The sequence below is a fragment of the Strix aluco genome, chromosome 36 (assembly GCF_031877795.1).
Source record: "Strix aluco isolate bStrAlu1 chromosome 36, bStrAlu1.hap1, whole genome shotgun sequence".
In the NCBI taxonomy this organism is placed as follows: Eukaryota; Metazoa; Chordata; class Aves; order Strigiformes; family Strigidae; genus Strix; species Strix aluco.
Window position 1 is genome coordinate 2,216,714 of NC_133966.1, and position 9,074 is coordinate 2,225,787.

Sequence of the window (9,074 nt, forward strand, 5' to 3'; positions counted from 1 at the left end):
GCTCTGTGCTTTCTTTCCTTCTGAACAAGTGTTACTGTTTTCTGCACAAAAGCGATTCTGCGAAGCAATGTGAACACTTCTGCTTCCCAGGCACAGAGAAGGTGCTAGCAAGGAATTCTCTGCCTGCCTTTCCCCAGTGCTCTGCAAGCTCTCCAGGACAACATAGAATCTGGGGCTCTGTGCTTTCTTTCCTTCTGAACAAGTGTTACTGTTTTCTGCACAAAAGCGATTCTGCGAAGCAATGTGAACACTTCTGCTTCCCAGGCACAGAGAAGGTGCTAGCAGGGAATTCTCTGCCTGCCTTTCCCCAGTGCTCTGCAAGCTCTCCAGGACAACATAGAATCTGGGGCTCTGTGCTTTCTTTCGTTCTGAACAAGTGTTACTGTTTTCTGCACAAAAGCGATTCTGCGAAGCAATGTGAACAGGCACAGAGAAGGTGCTATCAGGGAATTCTCTGCCTGCCTTTCCCCAGTGCTCTGCAAGCTCTCCAGGACAACATAGAATCTGGGGCTCTGTGCTTTCTTTCGTTCTGAACAACTGTTACTGTTTTCTGCACAAAAGCGATTCTTGCGAAGCAATGTGAACACTTCTGCTTCCCAGGCACAGAGAAGGTGCTAGCAGGGAATTCTCTGCCTGCCTTTCCCCAGTGCTCTGCAAGCTCTCCAGGACAACATAGAATCTGGGGCTCTGTGCTTTCTTTAGTTCTGAACAAGTGTTACTGTTTTCTGCACAAAAGCGATTCTGCGAAGCAATGTGAACAGGCACAGAGAAGGTGCTAGCAGGGTATTCTCTGCCTGCCTTTCCCCAGTGCTCTGCAAGCTCTCCAGGACAACATAAAATCTGGGGCTCTGTGCTTTCTTTCCTTCTGAACAAGTGTTACTGTTTTCTGCACAAAAGCGATTCTGCGAAGCAATGTGAACAGGCACAGAGAAGGTGCTAGCAGGGAATTCTCTGCCTGCCTTTCCCCAGTGCTCTGCAATCTCTCCAGGACAACATAAAATCTGGGGCTCTGTGCTTTCTTTCCTTCTGAACAAGTGTTAGTGTTTTCTGCACAAAAGCGATTCTGCGAAGCAATGTGAACACTTCTGCTTCCCAGGCACAGAGAAGGTGCTAGCAAGGAATTCTCTGCCTGCCTTTCCCCAGTGCTCTGCAAGCTCTCCAGGACAACATAAAATCTGGGGCTCTGTGCTTTCTTTCCTTCTGAACAAGTGTTACTGTTTTCTGCACAAAAGCGATTCTTGCGAAGCAATGTGAACACTTCTGCTTCCCAGGCACAGAGAAGGTGCTAGCAAGGAATTCTCTGCCTGCCTTTCCCCAGTGCTCTGCAAGCTCTCCAGGACAACATAAAATCTGGGGCTCTGTGCTTTCTTTCCTTCTGAACAAGTGTTACTGTTTTCTGCACAAAAGCGATTCTGCGAAGCAATGTGAACAGGCACAGAGAAGGTGCTAGCAGGCAATTCTCTGCCTGCCTTTCCCCAGTGCTCTGCAAGCTCTCCAGGACAACATAGAATCTGGGGCTCTGTGCTTTCTTTCCTTCTGAACAAGTGTTAGTGTTTTCTGCACAAAAGCGATTCTGCGAAGCAATGTGAACACTTCTGCTTCCCAGGCACAGAGAAGGTGCTAGCAGGGAATTCTCTGCCTGCCTTTCCCCAGTGCTCTGCAAGCTCTCCAGGACAACATAAAATCTGGGGCTCTGTGCTTTCTTTCCTTCTGAACAAGTGTTACTGTTTTCTGCACAAAAGCGATTCTTGCGAAGCAATGTGAACACTTCTGCTTCCCAGGCACAGAGAAGGTGCTAGCAAGGAATTCTCTGCCTGCCTTTCCCCAGTGCTCTGCAAGCTCTCCAGGACAACATAGAATCTGGGGCTCTGTGCTTTCTTTCCTTCTGAACAAGTGTTAGTGTTTTCTGCACAAAAGCGATTCTGCGAAGCAATGTGAACACTTCTGCTTCCCAGGCACAGAGAAGGTGCTAGCAAGGAATTCTCTGCCTGCCTTTCCCCAGTGCTCTGCAAGCTCTCCAGGACAACATAAAATCTGGGGCTCTGTGCTTTCTTTCCTTCTGAACAAGTGTTACTGTTTTCTGCACAAAAGCGATTCTGCGAAGCAATGTGAACAGGCACAGAGAAGGTGCTATCAGGGAATTCTCTGCCTGCCTTTCCCCAGTGCTCTGCAAGCTCTCCAGGACAACATAAAATCTGGGGCTCTGCGCTTTCTTTCCTTCTGAACAAGTGTTACTGTTTTCTGCACAAAAGCGATTCTTGCGAAGCAATGTGAACACTTCTGCTTCCCAGGCACAGAGAAGGTGCTATCAGGGAATTCTCTGCCTGCCTTTCCCCAGTGCTCTGCAAGCTCTCCAGGACAACATAGAATCTGGGGCTCTGTGCTTTCTTTCCTTCTGAACAAGTGTTACTGTTTTCTGCACAAAAGCGATTCTTGCGAAGCAATGTGAACACTTCTGCTTCCCAGGCACAGAGAAGGTGCTAGCAGGGAATTCTCTGCCTGCCTTTCCCCAGTGCTCTGCAAGCTCTCCAGGACAACATAGAATCTGGGGCTCTGTGCTTTCTTTCGTTCTGAACAAGTGTTAATGTTTTCTGCACAAAAGCGATTCTGCGAAGCAATGTGAACAGGCACAGAGAAGGTGCTATCAGGGAATTCTCTGCCTGCCTTTCCCCAGTGCTCTGCAAGCTCTCCAGGACAACATAGAATCTGGGGCTCTGTGCTTTCTTTCGTTCTGAACAAGTGTTACTGTTTTCTGCACAAAAGCGATTCTGCGAAGCAATGTGAACACTTCTGCTTCCCAGGCACAGAGAAGGTGCTAGCAAGGAGTTCTCTTCCTGCCTTTCCCCAGTGCTCTGCAAGCTCTCCAGGACAACATAGAATCTGGGGCTCTGTGCTTTCTTTCCTTCTGAACAAGTGTTACTGTTTTCTGCACAAAAGCGATTCTGCGAAGCAATGTGAACACTTCTGCTTCCCAGGCACAGAGAAGGTGCTAGCAGGGAATTCTCTGCCTGCCTTTCCCCAGTGCTCTGCAAGCTCTCCAGGACAACATAGAATCTGGGGCTCTGTGCTTTCTTTCGTTCTGAACAAGTGTTACTGTTTTCTGCACAAAAGCGATTCTGCGAAGCAATGTGAACAGGCACAGAGAAGGTGCTATCAGGGAATTCTCTGCCTGCCTTTCCCCAGTGCTCTGCAAGCTCTCCAGGACAACATAGAATCTGGGGCTCTGTGCTTTCTTTCGTTCTGAACAACTGTTACTGTTTTCTGCACAAAAGCGATTCTTGCGAAGCAATGTGAACACTTCTGCTTCCCAGGCACAGAGAAGGTGCTAGCAGGGAATTCTCTGCCTGCCTTTCCCCAGTGCTCTGCAAGCTCTCCAGGACAACATAGAATCTGGGGCTCTGTGCTTTCTTTAGTTCTGAACAAGTGTTACTCTTTTCTGCACAAAAGCGATTCTGCGAAGCAATGTGAACAGGCACAGAGAAGGTGCTAGCAGGGAATTCTCTGCCTGCCTTTCCCCAGTGCTCTGCAAGCTCTCCAGGACAACATAAAATCTGGGGCTCTGTGCTTTCTTTCCTTCTGAACAAGTGTTACTGTTTTCTGCACAAAAGCGATTCTGCGAAGCAATGTGAACAGGCACAGAGAAGGTGCTAGCAGGGAATTCTCTGCCTGCCTTTCCCCAGTGCTCTGCAATCTCTCCAGGACAACATAAAATCTGGGGCTCTGTGCTTTCTTTCCTTCTGAACAAGTGTTACTTTTTTCTGCACAAAAGCGAATCTGCGAAGCAATGTGAACACTTCTGCTTCCCAGGCACAGAGAAGGTGCTATCAGGGAATTCTCTGCCTGCCTTTCCCCAGTGCTCTGCAAGCTCTCCAGGACAACATAGAATCTGGGGCTCTGTGCTTTCTTTCCTTCTGAACAAGTGTTACTGTTTTCTGCACAAAAGCGATTCTGCGAAGCAATGTGAACACTTCTGCTTCCCAGGCACAGAGAAGGTGCTAGCAAGGAATTCTCTTCCTGCCTTTCCCCAGTGCTCTGCAAGCTCTCCAGGACAACATAGAATCTGGGGCTCTGTGCTTTCTTTCCTTCTGAACAAGTGTTACTGTTTTCTGCACAAAAGCGATTCTGCGAAGCAATGTGAACACTTCTGCTTCCCAGGCACAGAGAAGGTGCTAGCAAGGAATTCTCTGCCTGCCTTTCCCCAGTGCTCTGCAAGCTCTCCAGGACAACATAAAATCTGGGGCTCTGTGCTTTCTTTCCTTCTGAACAAGTGTTACTGTTTTCTGCACAAAAGCGATTCTGCGAAGCAATGTGAACAGGCACAGAGAAGGTGCTATCAGGGAATTCTCTGCCTGCCTTTCCCCAGTGCTCTGCAAGCTCTCCAGGACAACATAAAATCTGGGGCTCTGCGCTTTCTTTCCTTCTGAACAAGTGTTACTGTTTTCTGCACAAAAGCGATTCTTGCGAAGCAATGTGAACACTTCTGCTTCCCAGGCACAGAGAAGGTGCTAGCAGGGAATTCTCTGCCTGCCTTTCCCCAGTGCTCTGCAAGCTCTCCAGGACAACATAGAATCTGGGGCTCTGTGCTTTCTTTCGTTCTGAACAAGTGTTACTGTTTTCTGCACAAAAGCGATTCTGCGAAGCAATGTGAACACTTCTGCTTCCCAGGCACAGAGAAGGTGCTAGCAAGGAATTCTCTTCCTGCCTTTCCCCAGTGCTCTGCAAGCTCTCCAGGACAACATAGAATCTGGGGCTCTGTGCTTTCTTTCCTTCTGAACAAGTGTTACTGTTTTCTGCACAAAAGCGATTCTGCGAAGCAATGTGAACACTTCTGCTTCCCAGGCACAGAGAAGGTGCTAGCAGGGAATTCTCTGCCTGCCTTTCCCCAGTGCTCTGCAAGCTCTCCAGGACAACATAGAATCTGGGGCTCTGTGCTTTCTTTCGTTCTGAACAAGTGTTACTGTTTTCTGCACAAAAGCGATTCTGCGAAGCAATGTGAACAGGCACAGAGAAGGTGCTATCAGGGAATTCTCTGCCTGCCTTTCCCCAGTGCTCTGCAAGCTCTCCAGGACAACATAGAATCTGGGGCTCTGTGCTTTCTTTCGTTCTGAACAACTGTTACTGTTTTCTGCACAAAAGCGATTCTTGCGAAGCAATGTGAACACTTCTGCTTCCCAGGCACAGAGAAGGTGCTAGCAGGGAATTCTCTGCCTGCCTTTCCCCAGTGCTCTGCAAGCTCTCCAGGACAACATAGAATCTGGGGCTCTGTGCTTTCTTTAGTTCTGAACAAGTGTTACTCTTTTCTGCACAAAAGCGATTCTGCGAAGCAATGTGAACAGGCACAGAGAAGGTGCTAGCAGGGAATTCTCTGCCTGCCTTTCCCCAGTGCTCTGCAAGCTCTCCAGGACAACATAAAATCTGGGGCTCTGTGCTTTCTTTCCTTCTGAACAAGTGTTACTGTTTTCTGCACAAAAGCGATTCTGCGAAGCAATGTGAACAGGCACAGAGAAGGTGCTAGCAGGGAATTCTCTGCCTGCCTTTCCCCAGTGCTCTGCAATCTCTCCAGGACAACATAGAATCTGGGGCTCTGTGCTTTCTTTCCTTCTGAACAAGTGTTACTTTTTTCTGCACAAAAGCGAATCTGCGAAGCAATGTGAACACTTCTGCTTCCCAGGCACAGAGAAGGTGCTATCAGGGAATTCTCTGCCTGCCTTTCCCCAGTGCTCTGCAAGCTCTCCAGGACAACATAGAATCTGGGGCTCTGTGCTTTCTTTCCTTCTGAACAAGTGTTACTGTTTTCTGCACAAAAGCGATTCTGCGAAGCAATGTGAACACTTCTGCTTCCCAGGCACAGAGAAGGTGCTAGCAAGGAATTCTCTTCCTGCCTTTCCCCAGTGCTCTGCAAGCTCTCCAGGACAACATAGAATCTGGGGCTCTGTGCTTTCTTTCCTTCTGAACAAGTGTTACTGTTTTCTGCACAAAAGCGATTCTGCGAAGCAATGTGAACACTTCTGCTTCCCAGGCACAGAGAAGGTGCTAGCAAGGAATTCTCTGCCTGCCTTTCCCCAGTGCTCTGCAAGCTCTCCAGGACAACATAGAATCTGGGGCTCTGTGCTTTCTTTCCTTCTGAACAACTGTTACTGTTTTCTGCACAAAAGCGATTCTGCGAAGCAATGTGAACAGGCACAGAGAAGGTGCTATCAGGGAATTCTCTGCCTGCCTTTCCCCAGTGCTCTGCAAGCTCTCCAGGACAACATAGAATCTGGGGCTCTGTGCTTTCTTTCGTTCTGAACAAGTGTTACTGTTTTCTGCACAAAAGCGATTCTTGCGAAGCAATGTGAACACTTCTGCTTCCCAGGCACAGAGAAGGTGCTAGCAGGGAATTCTCTGCCTGCCTTTCCCCAGTGCTCTGCAAGCTCTCCAGGACAACATAGAATCTGGGGCTCTGTGCTTTCTTTAGTTCTGAACAAGTGTTACTGTTTTCTGCACAAAAGCGATTCTGCGAAGCAATGTGAACAGGCACAGAGAAGGTGCTAGCAGGGAATTCTCTGCCTGCCTTTCCCCAGTGCTCTGCAAGCTCTCCAGGACAACATAAAATCTGGGGCTCTGTGCTTTCTTTCCTTCTGAACAAGTGTTACTTTTTTCTGCACAAATGCGAATCTGCGAAGCAATGTGAACACTTCTGCTTCCCAGGCACAGAGAAGGTGCTAGCAAGGAATTCTCTGCCTGCCTTTCCCCAGTGCTCTGCAAGCTCTCCAGGACAACATAAAATCTGGGGCTCTGTGCTTTCTTTCCTTCTGAACAAGTGTTACTGTTTTCTGCACAAAAGCGATTCTTGCGAAGCAATGTGAACACTTCTGCTTCCCAGGCACAGAGAAGGTGCTAGCAAGGAATTCTCTGCCTGCCTTTCCCCAGTGCTCTGCAAGCTCTCCAGGACAACATAAAATCTGGGGCTCTGTGCTTTCTTTCCTTCTGAACAAGTGTTACTGTTTTCTGCACAAAAGCGATTCTGCGAAGCAATGTGAACAGGCACAGAGAAGGTGCTAGCAGGCAATTCTCTGCCTGCCTTTCCCCAGTGCTCTGCAAGCTCTCCAGGACAACATAGAATCTGGGGCTCTGTGCTTTCTTTCCTTCTGAACAAGTGTTACTGTTTTCTGCACAAAAGCGATTCTTGCGAAGCAATGTGAACACTTCTGCTTCCCAGGCACAGAGAAGGTGCTATCAGGGAATTCTCTGCCTGCCTTTCCCCAGTGCTCTGCAAGCTCTCCAGGACAACATAGAATCTGGGGCTCTGTGCTTTCTTTCCTTCTGAACAAGTGTTACTGTTTTCTGCACAAAAGCGATTCTTGCGAAGCAATGTGAACACTTCTGCTTCCCAGGCACAGAGAAGGTGCTAGCAGGGAATTCTCTGCCTGCCTTTCCCCAGTGCTCTGCAAGCTCTCCAGGACAACAGCAAATCTGGGGCTCTGTGCTTTCTTTCGTTCTGAACAAGTGTTAATGTTTTCTGCACAAAAGCGATTCTGCGAAGCAATGTGAACAGGCACAGAGAAGGTGCTATCAGGGAATTCTCTGCCTGCCTTTCCCCAGTGCTCTGCAAGCTCTCCAGGACAACATAGAATCTGGGGCTCTGTGCTTTCTTTCGTTCTGAACAAGTGTTACTGTTTTCTGCACAAAAGCGATTCTGCGAAGCAATGTGAACACTTCTGCTTCCCAGGCACAGAGAAGGTGCTAGCAAGGAATTCTCTTCCTGCCTTTCCCCAGTGCTCTGCAAGCTCTCCAGGACAACATAGAATCTGGGGCTCTGTGCTTTCTTTCCTTCTGAACAAGTGTTACTGTTTTCTGCACAAAAGCGATTCTGCGAAGCAATGTGAACACTTCTGCTTCCCAGGCACAGAGAAGGTGCTAGCAGGGAATTCTCTGCCTGCCTTTCCCCAGTGCTCTGCAAGCTCTCCAGGACAACATAGAATCTGGGGCTCTGTGCTTTCTTTCGTTCTGAACAAGTGTTAGTGTTTTCTGCACAAAAGCGATTCTGCGAAGCAATGTGAACAGGCACAGAGAAGGTGCTATCAGGGAATTCTCTGCCTGCCTTTCCCCAGTGCTCTGCAAGCTCTCCAGGACAACATAGAATCTGGGGCTCTGTGCTTTCTTTCGTTCTGAACAACTGTTACTGTTTTCTGCACAAAAGCGATTCTTGCGAAGCAATGTGAACACTTCTGCTTCCCAGGCACAGAGAAGGTGCTAGCAGGGAATTCTCTGCCTGCCTTTCCCCAGTGCTCTGCAAGCTCTCCAGGACAACATAGAATCTGGGGCTCTGTGCTTTCTTTAGTTCTGAACAAGTGTTACTCTTTTCTGCACAAAAGCGATTCTGCGAAGCAATGTGAACAGGCACAGAGAAGGTGCTAGCAGGGAATTCTCTGCCTGCCTTTCCCCAGTGCTCTGCAAGCTCTCCAGGACAACATAAAATCTGGGGCTCTGTGCTTTCTTTCCTTCTGAACAAGTGTTACTGTTTTCTGCACAAAAGCGATTCTGCGAAGCAATGTGAACAGGCACAGAGAAGGTGCTAGCAGGGAATTCTCTGCCTGCCTTTCCCCAGTGCTCTGCAATCTCTCCAGGACAACATAGAATCTGGGGCTCTGTGCTTTCTTTCCTTCTGAACAAGTGTTACTTTTTTCTGCACAAAAGCGAATCTGCGAAGCAATGTGAACACTTCTGCTTCCCAGGCACAGAGAAGGTGCTATCAGGGAATTCTCTGCCTGCCTTTCCCCAGTGCTCTGCAAGCTCTCCAGGACAACATAGAATCTGGGGCTCTGTGCTTTCTTTCCTTCTGAACAAGTGTTACTGTTTTCTGCACAAAAGCGATTCTGCGAAGCAATGTGAACACTTCTGCTTCCCAGGCACAGAGAAGGTGCTAGCAAGGAATTCTCTTCCTGCCTTTCCCCAGTGCTCTGCAAGCTCTCCAGGACAACATAGAATCTGGGGCTCTGTGCTTTCTTTCCTTCTGAACAAGTGTTACTGTTTTCTGCACAAAAGCGATTCTGCGAAGCAATGTGAACACTTCTGCTTCCCAGGCACAGAGA